Below are 14,771 nucleotides of genomic sequence, written 5' to 3' on the forward strand. Positions count from 1 at the left end.
TAGATTCGATGAAGTTCAGGAATGTTCCCTCTATCCCTATACTTTGAAGCGTTTTAATCAGGAATGGATGCTGGATTTTGTCAAATGCTTTTTCTGCATCAATTGAGAGGACCATGTGGTTCTTCTCTCTTCTCATATTAATTTGTTCTATCACACTGATTGATTTGTGAATGTTGAACCATCCTGGTAGCCCGGAATGAATCCCACCTGGTCATGGTGGATAATCTTTTTAATGTGCTGTTGGATCCTGTTTGCTAGGATCTTGTTGAGAATCTTAGCATCCATATTCATCAGTGATATTGGTCTGAAATTCTCCATTTTGATAGGGTCTTTGCCTGGTTTGGGGATCAGGGTAATGCTGGCTTCATAGAAAGAGTCTGGAAGTTTTCCTTCTGCTTCAATTTTTTGAAACAGCTTCAGGAGAATAGGTGTTATTTCTTCTTTGAAAGTTTGGTAGAATTCCCCAGGGGATCCATCAGATCCTGGGCTCTTGTTTTTTGGGAGGTTTTTGATCTGCTTCAATCTCGTTACTAGATATCGGTCTATTCAGATTGTCGATTTCTTCCTGATTCAATTGTGGGAGTTTATATTTTTCCAGGAATGCATCCATTTCATCTAGGTTGTTTAGCTTCCTCAATAAATTAAAAATAGAGCTTCCCTATGACCCTGCAATTACACTACTGGATATTTACCCCAAAGATACAGATGTAGTGAAAAGAAGGACCATCTGTACCCCAATGTTTATAGCAGCAACGTCCACGGTCGCCAAACTGTGGAAAGAACCAAGATGCCCTTCAACGGACGAATAGATAAGGAAGATGTGGTCCATATACACTATGGAGTATTATGCCTCCATCAGAAAGGATGAATACCCAACTTTTGTAGCAACATGGATGGGACTGGAAGAGATTATGCTGAGTGAAATAAGTCAAGCAGAGAGAGTCAATTATCATATGGCTTCACTTATTTGTGGAGCATAACAAATATCATGGAGGACAAGGGGAGTTAAAGAGGAGAAGGGAGTTGAGGGAAATTGGAAGGGGAGGTGAACCATGAGAGACTATGGACTCTGAAAAACAATCTGAGGGGTTTGAAGCTGTGGGGGGTGGGAGATTGGGGAACCAGGTGGTGGGTATTAGAGAGGGCACAGATTGCATGGAGCACTGGGTATGGTGAAAAAACAATGAATAATGTTATGCTGAAAATAAAGAAAATTTTTTTTAATAAAATAAAATAGTAAAAAAAAAAGTTTGTTGAGATTTAATTCACTTACCATAGAATTCACATTTTTAAGTGTACAAGCCAATGGTTTTTAGTATATTCACAGACTCCACTACCACAATCAGTTTTAGAACATTTTCATTATCCCAGAAGAAAGCCTGCAACCATTAGTCATCATTCCTCCAGACTATTTTCCAAAGCAGCCACACCATATCATATTCTCTTTATATTTATATTCTCTTTATATTTTATATTCTCACCAGTTCTGTATGAAGGTTCTATAATTTCTTGACCTTTTTTTTTCCTTTTAAGAGAGAGAACACATGCATGTAAGCGGGAGTTGGAATAGGGGGTAGAGGCTCCATGCTCAAGGCGGAGCCAACGCAGGGCTTGATCTCCCCACCCTGAGATCATGACCTGAACAAGAGTCCACTATGCCACCTAGGGGTCCCTCTTCACATTCTTCACTTTGTTTTGTTTGTTTGTTTTTAAGATATTATTTATTTATTTGATGCAGAGAGACAGTGAGAGAGGGAACACAACCAGGGGAGTGGAAGAGAGGAAAGCAGGCTTCCCACTGAGCAGGGAGCCTGACGTGGGACTCGATCCCAGGACCCTGGGATCACCAACAGAGCCAAAGGCAGATGCCTAATGACTGAGCCACCCAGGCACCTCTCTTCATATCCTTCTTAACATTTGTTACAATGTCTTTTCTATTGTAGCCATTTTAGTCATATGAGTGATAGTGCACTGTGGTTTTGATTTGTATTTTCCTGATCCCTAAAGATGCTGATAATCTTGTCATATGCTTAATAGCAATTTATCTATCTTCTTTGGAGAAATGTTATTCAGATACTTAGGCCATTTTTAATTGAGTCACTTAACTTTTTATTATTAGGTTGTAATATATCTTTATATATGCTGGGCACAAGTCCCTCATCAGAAAAATGATTTGCAAGAATTCAGTCCCATAATATATGTGGGTTGTCTTTGACCTTCTTGACAAGTGCTGTTTGAAGCACCAAAATTTTTAATTTTGACGAAGTCCTTTTATCTACTTTTCATTTTGTTGCTTATGGTGTACATAAACACATCTAAAGCACACTAATGTGCTTTCTTACAGTAGATTTTAAAAGACAGAATAAACATAAGATAGAAAAAGTGACTACTTATAGGTAGAAAGTATAAACTGTGAAGGAAGAGATAAAATTAAACCTTGAGGTGCAGATTTGACTTTGGGGCCACATATTTACTTTATATAATTATAGGAAAAATTAAATTTTAAAAGAGCGATCTCTAAAAATTAAAAGTAAAACAAGCAAATCTGTGATTCCAACTTGTGACATAACATCTCACGAGGAACCATTCCAAATGACTCTAGCATATAGTAATTTGATTCCATATCCCCAGTGGAATATACCCTAAAGAACGAGAAGATAATATAATAAACAAAGAAAACAAACAAAAACAGAAGACTGTTTTCAGTAGTCAAATCACTGAATATTATTATTTTGAGTGTTCTTCATAAAGTGTGGAATAAAGAATCGTAATATTTCTTCCAAATTATGTAAATTAAGAACTGTCATTTTCTGTTCCATGATCCTATCCAGAACACATTACATGAACTCATATCTCTAAGCTCTTTGGGGTTGTGACATTTATTTTTTAATCTTTTAAAAGATACATATATACTAGCTTTGTAAAGTCACAGAAACAATGATCAACCCAGTAGCGATGAAAGTCCTAGTACCTAGAATATAGTCTTGAAATGCTGTTTCCATTAATATGAAGGAGGCCTGAATCAGGAAATGAATAAGAACCTAGAACATGGTAATAATGCTTGATTTTTGGCTTTCTTTACATCTTATTTCAATTAAATTTAATTCAATAAATTAAATTTAATTAAATTAATTAAATTTAATTAAATTAAATTAATTAAATAATTTCATAATTCAATTCAAGTACTCTGGATCCCTGCCATGGGAAAAGTCCTATTTGGGGCATTATTCAGCCAATGAGTTCAGAAACAGAAGGTAGAAATGTGTAAGAATAAAATAACACATATTAATGTGAGCCTTCTGTTTTTCTTTTTCTCTCAAATGTAATCCAATAAATTCCATCTATCCATCTATTTATCCTGAATAAGTTATCAAGTCTATAAAAGCCCTTTCCACATTAAAGGTGAGGTTCTGACTAGAAATACTATTAGAAATCTGACAACTGCTTGGAAACAAAATAACAGCATTTCTCTTTCATGGGTATTATAGGAAATTTGATTTCCATTAAGTGTGTGTTATGAAGGTATGTATGTGGGCAGCATTTGCTTAAAAATTGCAGCTGCCACCTACTCTCTAAAAATGAAATCATTTCTTTTTTTAAAAGATTTTATTTATTTGAGAGACAGAGTTAAAGAGTGAGAGCATAACAGGTGGGAGGGTCAGAGGGAGAAGCAGACTCCCCACTGAGCTGAGAGCCTGACGCAGGGCTCAGTCCCAGGACTCCAGGATCATGACCTGAGCCCAAGGCAGTTGGTCAATTGACTGACCCATCCAGGCACCCAAAATGAAATCAATTCTTTTAGCATTCACTAAATCAGATATTGAATTTCACCTTTTAAACTCTGCTCCTATTTGGTATGCCACTTGTCTGATTTTGGAAATACAGTTTTATTGGAACTTAGCCGCATCCTTCTGTTTATTATTATATATGGCTGCTTTCACTCTACAACAAACTTGAGTAGTTGCAACTCAGAATGTGTGTCCCATAAACCTAAAACACTAACTATATCACTCTTTGCAGAAATTTTATCAACTCCTGACTGAGAAGATCTACTGAAAACCAAGAAAGCAAAGACTAAGATCAAGTCAAAAGAACCTATGAGCCAACCCGAATAGGCTCCAAATGGTAAATACGGCACAATACTAATTTAAGTATACATAAATAAAACAACTGCAATAGACTAAAACATATAAGTATATAAAAATCCACACTTTTCTAATGAGAGTAAAAAATAACAATCACTGGTACCCAGGAAAGAATACTAGCAAACCATCATTTCATTATGGTTCATTACTTCCTCATTTTAAAAATTGGTAATTTAGGGGGCGCCTGGGTGGCTCAGTGGGTTAAAGCCGCTGCCTTCGGCTCGGGTCATGATCCCAGGGTCCTGAGATCGAGCCCCACATCGGGCTCTCTGCTCGGCGGGGAGCCTGCTTCTTCCTCTCTCTCTGCCTGCCTCTCTGCCTACTTGTGATCTCTCTGTCAAATAAATAAATAAAATCTTTAAAAAAAAAAAAATTGGTAATTTAGGAGAAAAAAAAAAATCTGTCCTGCCTCCCTTAAGGAATCTGTACCTCAAGGTAACCAATCAGTTCATAAAGAAAATTTTCACTATATATAATTATTCCAGTTAAATAATAAAAATATAATTAATTTGACTATAACTATTTAGCAATCCAATGAAATAATAATAGAAAATATCACAAAAAGAGGCAAGCAGACACTTCATGGAAGTATACATTAGCATTAGTGTAGTAACTGTGCCCCAAAAAAGGGTGGGGGGTGAAAATGGAGAGAACCCACCTGAACCAGATCGAGCCTCTACATCTAATCTCTAGCTAGAGAAATGTAGAAAAAAATGTTAATGATGACATATTGTGGGAAATATCACTCTGGACAAATCACTCAGCTTCTTCAACAAATACGTTCCAAGGAGAGACAGAAAAAGAATAAGAATGAGGGGTGCCCAGGGGTGCCTGGGTGGCTCAGTCAGTTAAGTGTCTGCCTTCGGCTCAGGTCATGATGCCAGGGTCCTGGAATGGAGCCCCACATCAGGGTCCCCACTCACCAGAGAGCCTGCTTCTCTCTCTCCCTCTGTTGCTCCCCCAGCTTGCGTGCTCTCTCCCTGTCAAATAAAGAAAATCTTAAAAAAAGAAAAAAAAAGAATGAGGGCACCTGGGTGGCTCAATTGGTTGGGCATCTGATGCTTGGTTCCAGCTCCGGTGACGATCTGGTGGTCATGGGATCCGATTCTCTGTCTCCCTCTGCCCCTCCCCCCACCCAAATGCAAATTCTCTCTCTCTCTCTCTCTCAAATAAGTAAGAATAAGAAACTATAGATTAAAAAAAAAGAAACTATAGATTTTTAAAAATACTTTATTAAAAGACTTATGAACCAATCACAACACATGGATCACATGGATCTTATTTGGGCCCAGATTCAAAGAAATCTTGAAATTAAAAACAAAGTTATTTGCCTTGTGGGGAAATCTAAACTCCAACTGTAAATCTGATATTAAGGAAATACTACTTATTTTTTTAGGGAGAATAATGGTATTTGATTAAGTTTTTAAAAGACTATCATTTATACACACATTTATGGATGGAACAATACAGCTTCTGGTATGTGCTTCAAAATAATCCTAGGTAGGTAGACATACAAATTAAACAAGACCGGTCATGAGTCAGTTATTACTGAAGCTGAGCAAAGTGGTGCATAGACATTCATTACTGTTTTGTCTATTTTTGTACATGTTTGAATTTTTTACAATGAAGAGTTAAGGAAAATGGTGATCAGAGCTTAGTAAATTGATTCTACCACACATAAAAATCAGGTAACAACCATATAGCTTGAAAAACCCTATAAAAGCATATTAACAATTTCCTTTAATTTTTCAACAACGAGCAAAATACCCCAAATAAAACATAAAATCAGAAAATATTGTTTAAAAAAGGGATAATGCAAGAGACAACACAGCAAAAACTATTAAAATTTAAAGTACACATAAACACCTGAGAAACTAGCATTCATTCTACCAACCAACTCATTGATAGGCTAAATGACATATATTCAAGGATATTTATCCCACCATTGTTTATAACAGCGAAAGATTCATAGCCAGCTGAAAGTTCATTAATAAGGATTAATTCTTAAAACTATGGAATTATGTAATACTGTGCAGCGATAAATGAAGTCCTTCATGTACTAATGGATGTACAGAATTCCCCTGGAAGTACTCAAGAACCTAGGCACACTGGTTGCCTTCTAAGAAGGAAAAGCTTGTGAGGGCAGGTATGGGGGGGGGCAGCTGAGAAAGAGAATTCACTGTGTACTCTTTTGAACCTTTTAAATACTTAGAGGATGATCTCTTAAACAATAAATTGAAAATACTCAAAGTGAAAGCTTTCAAATTTCTCTCTGAGAGATGTATTTCATTCCTTCAAATCATTCAAAATCTTAGAAGGAGCAAAATGGAGTGGAATAACCTCTTTGGGGCCAGACTTTGGGTCCATTCCATTATTATTCTTTGGAATAGCCAGGCCCAAAGACCAAAATACTAAAAGCATCTTTGTTATGGAGTTTCAAAAGAAAGCAAGCAAATATTCCCATATCGTGAAAAACCAGAAAATACTTCAGAGATGAAAGAATAACAATTTACCTTGGATTAAACTCAGTTGTCCAACATCAGCTCTTCCCTTAGTCTCTGATCACCTGTATAAGCCAAGTCCATTAAATGGTAAGGGATAAAGAAGCATAAGAAAAAGGGATAAAGCCTTTCCTTGAGCCCAGACTGACATTTCCTCCTTTTCAGAAAAAAGGAGTACACTTGCGCAACCCCTGTGTACGAAATAACCAGACCTTCTTGCACAACCTACCGAAATTCTGAGCACCATGGAACTAGAATTTCTTGCACAGCCCCCAAGGACCCAAGATTAACTCTATAGCTGGCATCAAGTCCGCTTGTGATCAAGAAACATTACAAACCAGTGCGCCTGGGTGGCTCATTCGGGTCGGGTCAGGATCCCAGATTCCTGGGATCGAGCCCCCATCAGGCTGCTTGCTCAGCGGGGGGCCTGCTTCTCCTCTGCCTGCCATTCCCCCCTGCTTGAGCTTGCTCTCTCTCGCTCGGTCGGTGTGTCAAATAAGTAAATAAAATCTCTAAAAGAAAAGAAATGTCACGGACCACTGCACTCTCTTAAGTGATTAAACCCCTTTAAAAATCTCTGGACCCAAAATAAATAGCAAAACAAACAAAATCTCTGGGCCAGAAACCTGAAACTGGGCTTTGGACAAGAGTCGGCCTTCTTCCGGAGTGGTCAGCCTTCCTCAAAAGCAATTTGACTCCTTTCCAGTCAAAACTCTGGAGTATTGGCCTTTCCAGCCACCGATCTGGGTTTCTGCAACAACGCAGCCAGCCACAGAGACCCCACAACTACAAGCTTCCAGAAACCTTCAAACCCACAACTGGCCTCAGGGTGACCATTTCTCTATCATTGCTCCCCCCACCCCATTCGGCTCCCGGATAGACACAGTTGGGAGGCGCCAGACTCTTAAAAAGTCAACGACATAATTAAAGCAGTCTCACAGCTTTCGCAAGCACTCACACAGCTGGAGACATTATTACCACGCCTTTGTGAGGTCACACATAATCGTGCAGTCCCACAGGCACATTACGTCACACACTCACACAATAATGTGTGAAGGCCTGAGGATCCGCACGCGACCACTCTCGGTCCCCGCCCGGGCTAAGACGCGCCTCACCGTCAGCTTCCCCGGCGTCAGGCTCCCCGCCCGCCTCACCGGAGCGAACACACCGGCCGCGCTTCCTCCGCCGGGGCGCTGTGCAGTTCGCTCCAGCATAGCGGCGCCGACCACCTCAGAAGGAAGTGACGTTACCCCTGGAGGCCTCTGGAAAGTGTAGTCCAGAACACGAAAGACGCCCGAGAGCGTTCGACCCGAGTAATCGTCACCGGGCGCCAGCCTGCAACCGGGTGCTCCTCCACCCTTAAGACAAATCGCTGCGACCCCGCAGTCGCCGCAGCGCACCCGTCACCCCAACTAGCTTTCAGCTGGACGTTTATTTCCGCCCCGGGGAACTTCTGGGACTTGTAGTGTCGCCTAGGAGCCCCGGAGGGCGGAGCGGGGCGACGGAGAATCCAGCCCAGCCTGGAGCTGGCTGCGGGAGATGACGCCGCATAGCCGGGAAGATCTGCGGAGGTGGAGATCCGACTCTGACCAGCGGAGAAATGCCTGGGCTCTAACTGCGGCCAGACTTAGTGGGGCAGGAGAGAGAGGTAGAGGGAAGTTTTAGTGCTGGTGTAAGTGTGTTTGCTTCGATTTATGATCTTGGGTGTGGTTGTGTTGCTGTGCCTGTTTTACGATTTAAAAAAAAAAAAAAAAAAAGCTGAGTGTTTAAAGTAGTTTTTGAATGTCACATACAAAAAAGTGCCCAAATCATTAGAATAAAGCCGGATGCATTTTCATAGATTGTCCAGAGTTGTGTACTCGTGTAGCATCCCCGAAGTCCCCACCTGTCACCTGTAAAGGTCTCCATCTGATTTACAATATAGTTTTGCCGATTTTGAACTTTACATAAATGCTAGCATATTGTATGTACACTTTTACCCCTTGAGTCTGACTTCCTTTGCCAAATTTTGTTTGTGAGATTAATTGGTAAAGTTTATTTATTCTCATTGTTGACGGTCTCGGCTTGTTTTCAGCTTGGGGCTACTAGGAATAGTGCTCCATGAACATTCTTGTTTGTAGTCTTTTGCTGTGTATATGTGTCATCTTGGTTACATATATATCCAGGAGAGGCATTGCTGGGTCATAGGTTACACATATGTTTAGCTATAGTAGATATTGCCAGACTTTTCTGAAGTGGTTCCCCTACTGTAATTCCACCAGCTCTGATTTATAGTTCGAATTGTTCCTCATCCTAGCACACTTAATATTGTATGCCTTTTGTTTTTTAAACTTTCTGGTGGGTGGGTGGTTGTTTTGAATTCCCTTGATGTATACATTTGTATATCTTCTGTAACAGGCAAAGATACTCAACCAGCTTTAGCATTTACTGTGGACAAACAAGAGAAGGTCCAAGAGGATTTAGATCCCCTTGCAGAGGTGTGTGTTGTATGTATTGGTGTTGATCCAACATCTTCAGTACTGCCTCTCTTTCCAAACCTTACCCCTTTAAGAAGAAATAGGAGGGGTGCCTGGGTGGCTCATTTGGTTAAGCCTCCAGCTCTTGATATCAGCTCAGGTCATGATCTCAGGGTTGAGAGCTGGAGTTCTTCTTGACTCTGTGCTGAGTGTGGAGCCTGCTTAAGATTCTCTCTCTCTCCTTCTCCCTCTGCCCCTGGCCCCTTGTGCTTGCACACATGCATGGGCATACACACTCTCTCTCTTAAAAAAAGAAGAGAAGAGAAAAGCAAAGAAGAAAGGAAAGGGAAAGAAAGGAAAAAAAAAAAGAATAGGAAAGTGGTAAAGGCAGATTTTTAGACTCCATCCTGAAGAGGGACCCAAGGCCACATGCATTAGTCCAGGTAAGTTGGGGACTTGACAGTGACCAAGTTTGCCAAACATCTTAAGCCCTTACAGACCTTGGAATATAAGTTACTGTGATACCAGGAAATGCCCTTGGTCATGGTCAGAAAAATTACTTGAGCTGGATTTAGAAATCATTTTTCCAGTTGGACAGTATAACTTTATAGGTGGGTTCCTCTGGCCCAGTATCAGCTCAGGTGGTTGTAACTAATATTGCTGAGTGTACTTTGGAAATAGAGGTGTTAATTACAGGTAACAATTCTCTTGATCATAGGGATGTTCCCAACAGGGAAATACCACAATTAGAATCATAGTAGTAGCACAAACACACGACTCAGACCCTATAAGACCTCTCCAGTATGTTCACATAGTTATTGTGAAGCAGTACAGGAGACCAGGGAAGGGTATCAGGGGAGTAGAAGAGGTCAGAGGTCACTATAATGACCAAATAGTTAATGGAGCCAGAAGTTTTTAAAGAAACTGTATCACATAATAGCCCTCAGTGATCAGGGGGAAAATCCAGTATTATTTGGCACCTCACCATGGACTACCCCTCTCTATGTGGGAGTAATATACTGGCACATGCAGTTCTAGATATAACAATCACAGAATCCATAATGCAGACCAAAGGTGTCTATTTTGCAATTGTACACATTGCTAATGCCTTATCAGCATCCCATTGCCTCCTGAAGATTAGAGCCAATTTGCTTTCCCAGGTTCCACTTCCTTTATTTTATCATGTTGTCACAGGCTATCCTAAATTCTCCATAATTTATCACTAGTGGATAGGCTTAGGCCTCAAAAAAGGCTGAAATATCACCAGAGGTGTCCTGGTCAATTTCACTGATGGCATTATTCTGACTGAAAGGGCTAAAGACAGCATATAGACTGCCTTTCATGAGATGAGTCCATATCTGAACCAGAGCTGGAAGATTAGCATCCCAACAAGATACTGGGGCTAACCACACAAGTAAGCCTCTTGGGAACCATGTGGGCTGATGCTCAAAGAAAAAGCCCTAACCTTGTTAAAGAAAAACTGTAGGTCTTAAAACCTCTAGCAAACAAAATAAGGCACAACATCTGATAGGCTTGTTCGGGTATTGGAGGCAGTCCATACCTCACACAAGCTTGAGAATCTTGCTGAACCCATCGTACCAGATTGCTCAAGAGTCCCATCACTGTAGATACAGCCATATCAGAGGCAGTGTCTGGACCAGCACCTTAGGCTTCTTAGGAGCTTTGGAACATTAACATTCCTGAGTATTCCTGGGCCTGGTTCATGCACATATCAGCTAAGGTAAAAGCAGATGGGATGTAGTGGATCACTGCCACAGTGCAGAATTCTGCTTAATGGGGGGAGCTGTAGACTGTTGTGCTTCCCCTGGAAAATAGTCCCCCAAATGCACCTTGTTACATTTTCACTGACCCTGGGCAGTAGCCAATGGGCTGGCAATGTGGTGTGGTGCCTGGCAGTGGGACAACTGGATGATCAAATTTTAGCCTCTTTAGGAATGAAGAGTTATGGCAGCAGATTCCACAAGTCCCACATCCTGCTTGTGACCATGTGGATGTAAAGGACCTAGTAAAGATGAACATTAAGGGAATCCACAAGATGATCAGATAAGGACCCAGGTAAGGACCATATCCACCTGAATACCCCATTACACAGGGCATGAGAATTTATAATTCAAGACTGAGCCCAAAAATGAGACACAGTGATATCAGCTCATGAGGCCAAGAAAGCCCAGCAAATATGACCAGGCTGTCAGCTATGCAGTTGAGTAGCAGAGAGATCTCTGGGACACATAACAAGGGGTACCAAAATAGGTTGGTCCTGGAAAATAGACCATATGGGCTCTCTACCTTCCACTCAAGGGTACTGCTGAGTATTGATGATAATAGACACCTTTTCAGCATCCAATACTTCCATCCCTGTCCATAGAGCAAATGGGTGGCCATACTATTCAAGGGCTCTAGCTGGACAGCGTTACATAGTTATCTACTTGTATTCCCTAAACATATCCAGTCGGACAATAGTGCCACCTTACAACAACAACAACAACAAAAAAGCAGCAGTAGGCAGCAACCTGGGATATTCATTGGAACTTTCATGGCCGTGTCATAGCTAAGCAGCAAGTGCCATTGAAAGATTGAATGAGCTTTTAAAAATACTTTATTTATTTATTTGAGAGACAGAGAGAGAGAGAGAGAAGTAGCATGAGAGGGGAGAAGGTCAGAGGGAGAAGCAGACTCCCCCATGGAGCTGGGAGCCCAATGTGGGACTCAATCCTGGGACTCTGGGATCATGACCTGAGCCGAAGGCAGTTGCTTAACCAACTGAGCCACCCTGGTGCCCTGAATGGACTCTTAAAAGAGAAATTGGAAAAGATAATTGGACAACCAACCCCCACTCTCCATGGAGCACACACTTAAGATGATCAATTTGGGCTCTAAATGTGGCAATTCCCCCAAAATGGTACCTTTCATTTAAATACGATGTGTACAGACTATACACCTGAAACTAACGATGTACTATATGTTGGTTAATTGAATTTAAAATGAATGAATGAATGAATGAATGAATGAGTGAAATGTTTAATTATGAGCAAGAGGAGGGAAAAGGTGGAGCAGGCTGTAAGAAACCCAATCCACATAATTAACTTCTCACTCTACATTTTCCTTCCCACACTTACCTCTGGAGAACGGGAGTGGAAAACTTTAACCTAGTACTTCTTTTGTCTCCTGGCTGTCCTTGCTGGATCTGGCAATTATGGATATTGATGACAATGATCATAAATATGAGGTTATGACTCCTAGGGTAATGTTGGCATGGCATACACATCAGAGAGTGGAAGTGGTTCTAGTATGTTCCAAGGTATAGAAAGAAATTGCAGAGGAACCCAGGGACCAGTTATGCCATATGGGGTAAGACATGGGGAAGGTTGGGAAAAGAATGAAGTGATTGCTGCACGGATTGCTGGGGGAAGGGCAATCTTGTAGAAGAAAAGGAACAACTCTTATTGGGTAGAAACCACTTTAGATCCTTTAAGGTCTGGGTAGAAGTAAGGACAGGCGATCTGTCTCCGCTCTTATCCATGCCTTGCATCTGGCCGGTTAATCCCAAACTGCCACCATCATCTCAACTTAACTGTTGTTTTGTTTTGTCTTGTTTTGTTGTTTTTTTAAAGATTTTATTTATTTGTTTGACACAGAGAGAGAGAGAGAGAGATCACAAGTAGGCAGAGCAGCAGGCAGAGAGAAAGGGGGAAGCAGGCTCCCCGCTAAGCAGAGCCCGATGTGGGGCTTGATCCCAGGACCCTGAGACCATGACCTGAGCTGAAGGCAGAGGCTTAACCCACTGAGCCACCCAGGTGCTCCTCAACTTAACTGTTGACAAACAAGTGATAAACCTTCCAACAACTACTGACTTCAGAAAGTAAGAGCCTCTGCCTGAGATGACAGAACAAGGCTATCATTCTGGACATTGATATGATTTTCTCTAACCTATTCTAACTGCTTTCTTGTTTTTCAGACTATTGGTGATTCTAAACAAAGATGAGTGGTAATGACGACTGTATTTCCCTGGACTTCCTGCTGGCCAATATAGGCAATACATGGGCAATTTCTAATATTTCATGCTACAAATGATCAATTAATAAGTAGCAACCCATTTTCACCTTAGAAAGTAATGTGCCTCTCCCAGGTTGATCTTGATAGCAGCTGAGACATATTTAGCTGACTTGACTCCAGACTGGAAGTTGTAGTTGTGGTCACTATGTTGCTTAGGACAACAGAACATATTTGGTCCAAGCCCTTATCTGTAAAATTAATTAGAGTAGCCCACAGGGTAGCCCACAATCCTGAGAATGCTTAGCTGGATACTGAAAGGTCAGAGGGTCGAGTTGTAGGGAACAGCCCCACCATGGCAACTTGGCCACCTTGCCTGCACCCATGCAGGCAAAGTCTTGAAATATAGCTTATTTGAGTCTTGGCAGAATGTTTTATGATTCTCCCGAAACATGAGAGAATGGGAGACCATTAAAGGAGAGAGATAAGACTATCTCCCATTTGCCTCTATATGTCAGACCTTGGGAGATTGTTCTGCGAGTTTCTCATCACCATCCAGGTTCTGGTGAAGTATGGGGCTTTCTGCCCAATGTCCACCTCTCAGGATAGAGCTGAAACAAAACAAAACAAAAATTATTATAAAAGCATTGAAAAAAATACTGAACTACTTAGCTGTAGTCTAGGACTGACTCCTCAGCAATCCGGGATACCCCATTGCAGTCACCTGGCCCCTTTAGCTTAATCAAGGTGTTAGCTGGCCTGAGTTCTCATTTAGTGGATCTGGAAAAAATCTACTTCCAACCTCATTCTTTTTTTTTTTTTTAAGATTTATTTATTTATTTGACAGACAGAGATCACAAGTAGTGAGAGAGGCAGGCAGAGAGAGAGGAGGAAGCGGCTCCCTGCTGAGCAGAGAGCCTGATTCGGGGCTTGATCCCAGGACCCTGGGATCATGACCTGAGCCGAAGGCAGAGGCTTTAACCCACAGAGCCACCCAGGCGCCCCCCAACCTCATTCTTGAGGGCAGATTTCAGTTCCTTGTGTTGCGAGACCAAAGTCCCTATTTCCTAACTGGCTGTCAGCTGGAGACTACTCTCAGATATTTTCCAAATGGTCCCCACAGACAGAATAGTACTCAGCCAGGAAAAAAAATGAAACCTTGCCATTTCCAATGATGTGGTTGGAGTTAGAGAGTAGTGTGCTAAGTGAAATGTCAGAGAAAAACAAATGCCATATGATTTCATTCATATGTGGAATTTAAGAAACAAAACAAACAACCATAGGGAAAAAAGGAGAGGGGAAAACCAAGAAAGAGACTCTCAGCTATAGTGAATTAATTGATGGTTACCAGAGGAGAGGTGGGGGGGATGGGCTAAATGGGTGATGGGGATTAAAGAGGGCACTGGGTGTTGTATGTAAGCAGTGAACAACTAAATTGTACACCTGAAGCTAATATTTCACTGTATGAAATAGCTGGAATTTAAATAAATACTTAAAAAAAGATCAGGTGGTTTCTTTTGCTATGGGTAATTTGTTTTTGGTTTTTTGTTTGTTTTTATTTATTTTTTTTAAGATTTTATTTATTTATTTGACAGAGAGAGATCACAAGTAGGCAGAGAGAGAGAGAGGAGGAAGCAGGCTCCCTGCCGAGCAGAGAG

The 14,771-nt window shown here is 41.1% G+C and overlaps 1 protein-coding gene and 1 long non-coding RNA gene across 4 annotated transcripts in view; one reads left to right on the top strand and one right to left on the bottom strand.

Annotated features, from left to right (window-relative positions):
- The window catches only part of LOC132005599 (zinc finger protein 345-like), a 32,531-nt gene extending 24,680 nt beyond the window's left edge, over positions 1–7,851 (bottom strand). For 2 of the 3 annotated variants that reach the window (XM_059382900.1, XM_059382898.1), the window contains exon 1: positions 7,762–7,851. The gene's annotated coding sequence lies outside the window, so the exon portion shown is untranslated. Of the gene's footprint in view, positions 1–6,658; positions 6,712–7,761 lie in introns of all 3 variants that reach the window. The other variant, XM_059382899.1, reaches the window with a different exon arrangement.
- Positions 7,852–8,229: 378 nt separating this feature from the next.
- LOC132005621 (uncharacterized) lies at positions 8,230–14,505 on the top strand. The gene is made up of 3 exons (XR_009400855.1): positions 8,230–8,318; positions 9,044–9,123; positions 13,079–14,505. It is a non-coding gene; the product is annotated as an uncharacterized LOC132005621 (long non-coding RNA).
- Positions 14,506–14,771: the final 266 nt, after the last annotated feature.

The sequence above is a fragment of the Mustela nigripes genome, chromosome 17, assembly GCF_022355385.1.
Source record: "Mustela nigripes isolate SB6536 chromosome 17, MUSNIG.SB6536, whole genome shotgun sequence".
NCBI lineage: Eukaryota > Metazoa > Chordata > Mammalia > Carnivora > Mustelidae > Mustela > Mustela nigripes.